Raw genomic sequence first — 4,149 nt, forward strand, 5'->3', positions numbered from 1 at the left:
ATAGACAGGGAGAGATAAACAGATAGAGAGAGAGATAGACAGGGAGAGATAAACAGAGAGAGAGAGAGATAGACAGGGAGAGATAAACAGATAGAGAGATAGACAGGGAGAGATAAACAGATAGAGAGAGAGATAGACAGGGAGAGATAAACAGATAGAGAGAGATAGACAGGGAGAGATAAACAGATAGAGAGAGAGATAGACAGGGAGAGATAAACAGATATAGAGAGATAGACAGGGAGAGATAAACAGATAGAGAGAGATAGACAGGGAGAGATAAACAGATAGAGAGAGAGATAGACAGGGAGAGATAAACAGAGAGAGATAAACAGATAGAGAGAGAGATAGACAGGGAGAGATAAACAGATAGAGAGAGATAGACAGGGAGAGATAAACAGATAGAGAGAGAGATAGACAGGGAGAGATAAACAGATAGAGAGAGATAGACAGGGAGAGATAAACAGATAGAGAGATAGACAGGGAGAGATAAACAGATATAGAGAGAGAGATAAGACAGGGAGAGATAAACAGATAGAGAGAGATAGACAGGGAGAGATAAACAGATAGAGAGAGAGATAGACAGGGAGAGATAAACAGATAGAGAGAGAGATAGACAGAGAGAGATAAACAGATAGAGAGAGAGATAGACAGGGAGAGATAAACAGATAGAGAGAGATAGACAGGGAGAGATAAACAGATAGAGAGAGATAGACAGGGAGAGATAAACAGATAGAGAGAGATAGACAGGGAGAGATAAACAGAGAGAGAGAGATAGACAGGGAGAGATAAACAGATAGAGAGAGATAGACAGGGAGAGATAAACAGATAGAGAGAGATAGACAGGGAGAGATAAACAGAGAGAGAGATAGACAGGGAGAGATAAACAGATAGAGAGAGAGATAGACAGGGAGAGATAAACAGATGGAGAGAGAGATAGACAGGGAGAGATAAACAGATAGAGAGAGAGATAGACAGGGAGAGATAAACAGATAGAGAGAGAGATAGACAGGGAGAGATAAACAGATAGAGAGAGAGATAGACAGGGTGAGATAAACAGAGAGAGAGAGAGATAGACAGGGAGAGATAAACAGATAGAGAGAGAGATAGACAGGGAGAGATAAACAGAGAGAGAGAGAGATAGACAGGGAGAGATAAACAGATAGAGAGAGAGATAGACAGGGAGAGATAAACAGATAGAGAGATAGACAGGGAGAGATAAAGAGAGAGAGAGACAGGGAGAGATAAACAGAGAGAGAGAGATAGACAGGGAGAGATAAACAGATAGAGAGATAGACAGGGAGAGATAAACAGATGGAGAGAGAGATAGACAGGGAGAGATAAACAGAGAGAGAGAGATAGACAGGGAGAGATAAACAGATAGATAGATAGACAGGGAGAGATAAACAGATAGAGAGAGATAGACAGGGAGAGATAAACAGAGAGAGAGATAGACAGGGAGATAAACAGATGGAGAGAGAAATAGACAGGGAGAGATAAACAGATAGAGAGATAGACGGGGAGAGATAAACAGAGAGAGAGAGATAGACAGGGAGAGATAAACAGAGAGAGAGAGATAGACCGGGAGAGATAAACAGAGAGAGAGATAGACAGAGAGAGAGATAGATAGAGAGAGATAGACAGGGAGAGATAAACAGATAGAGAGAGATAGACAGGGAGAGATAAACAGATAGAGAGAGATAGACAGGGAGAGATAAACAGATAGAGAGAGAGATAGACGGGGAGAGATAAACAGAGAGAGAGAGAGATAGACAGGGAGAGATAAACAGATAGAGAGAGAGATAGACGGGGAGAGATAAACAGATAGAGAGAGAGATAGACGGGGAGAGATAAACAGAGATAGAGAGAGAGATAGACAGGGAGAGATAAACAGATAGAGAGAGATAGACAGGGAGAGATAAACAGATAGAGAGATAGACAGGGAGAGATAAACAGATAGAGAGATAGACAGGGAGAGATAAACAGATAGAGAGATAGACAGGGAGAGATAAACAGATAGAGAGAGAGAGATAGACAGGGAGAGATAAACAGATAGAGAGAGAGATAGACGGGGAGAGATAAACAGAGAGAGAGAGATAGACAGGGAGAGATAAACAGATAGAGAGAGAGATAGACAGGGAGAGATAAACAGATAGAGAGAGAGAGATAGACGGGAGAGATAAACAGAGAGAGAGAGATAGACAGGGAGAGATAAACAGATAGAGAGATAGACAGGGAGAGATAAACAGATAGAGAGAGATAGACAGGGAGAGATAAACAGATAGAGAGATAGACAGGGAGAGATAAACAGATAGAGAGAGATAGACAGGGAGAGATAAACAGATAGAGAGAGAGATAGACAGGGAGAGATAAACAGATAGAGAGATAGACAGGGAGAGATAAACAGATAGAGAGATAGACAGGGAGAGATAAACAGATAGAGAGAGATAGACAGGGAGAGATAAACAGATAGAGAGAGATAGACAGGGAGAGATAAACAGATAGAGAGAGAGATAAGACAGGGAGAGATAAACAGATAGAGAGAGAGATAGACAGGGAGAGATAAACAGATGGAGAGAGAGATAGACAGGGAGAGATAAACAGATAGAGAGAGATAGACAGGGAGAGATAAACAGAGAGAGAGATAGACAGGGAGAGATAAACAGATAGAGAGAGAGATAGACAGGGAGAGATAAACAGATAGAGAGAGATAGACAGGGAGAGATAAACAGATAGAGAGATAGACAGGGAGAGATAAACAGAGAGAGAGCGATAGACAGGGAGAGATAAACAGATAGAGAGATAGACAGGGAGAGATAAACAGATGGAGAGAGAGATAGACAGGGAGAGATAAACAGAGAGAGAGAGAGAGACAGGGAGAGATAAACAGATAGAGAGAGAGATAGACAGGGAGAGATAAACAGAGAGAGAGAGATAGACAGGGAGAGATAAACAGATAGAGAGAGAGATAGACAGGGAGAGATAAACAGAGAGAGAGAGATAGACAGGGAGATAAACAGATGGAGAGAGAAATAGACAGGGAGAGATAAACAGAGAGAGAGAGATAGACAGGGAGAGATAAACAGATAGAGAGAGATAGACAGGGAGATAAACAGATAGAGAGATAGACGGGGAGAGATAAACAGAGAGAGAGAGATAGACAGGGAGAGATAAACAGAGAGAGAGAGATAGACCGGGAGATAAACAGATGGAGAGAGAAATAGACAGGGAGAGATAAACAGATAGAGAGATAGACGGGGAGAGATAAACAGAGAGAGAGAGATAGACAGGGAGAGATAAACAGATAGAGAGATAGACAGGGAGAGATAAACAGATAGAGAGAGATAGACAGGGAGAGATAAACAGATAGAGAGAGATAGACAGGGAGAGATAAACAGATAGAGAGAGAGACAGGGAGAGATAAACAGATGGAGAGAGAGATAGACAGGGAGAGATAAACAGATAGAGAGAGATAGACAGGGAGAGATAAACAGATAGAGAGAGATAGACAGGGAGAGATAAACAGATAGAGAGAGATAGACAGGGAGAGATAAACAGATAGAGAGAGATAGACAGGGAGAGATAAACAGATAGAGAGATAGACAGGGAGAGATAAACAGATAGAGAGAGATAGACAGGGAGAGATAAACAGATAGAGAGAGAGATAGACAGGGAGAGATAAACAGATAGAGAGAGAGATAGACAGGGAGAGATAAACAGATAGAGAGATAGACAGGGAGAGATAAACAGATAGAGAGAGATAGACAGGGAGAGATAAACAGATAGAGAGAGATAGACAGGGAGAGATAAACAGATAGAGAGAGATAGACAGGGAGAGATAAACAGATAGAGAGATAGACAGGGAGAGATAAACAGATAGAGAGAGAGATAGACAGATAGAGAGATAGACAGGGAGAGATAAACAGATAGAGAGAGATAGACAGGGAGAGATAAACAGATAGAGAGAGATAGACAGGGAGAGATAAACAGATAGAGAGAGATAGACAGGGAGAGATAAACAGATAGAGAGAGATAGACAGGGAGAGATAAACAGATAGAGAGAGATAGACAGGGAGAGATAAACAGATAGAGAGAGATAGACAGGGAGAGATAAACAGATAGAGAGATAGACAGGGAGAGATAAACAGATAG

This window comes from Borostomias antarcticus, assembly GCF_949987555.1.
Source record: "Borostomias antarcticus genome assembly, contig: scaffold_411, whole genome shotgun sequence".
Classification (NCBI taxonomy): domain Eukaryota; kingdom Metazoa; phylum Chordata; class Actinopteri; order Stomiiformes; family Stomiidae; genus Borostomias; species Borostomias antarcticus.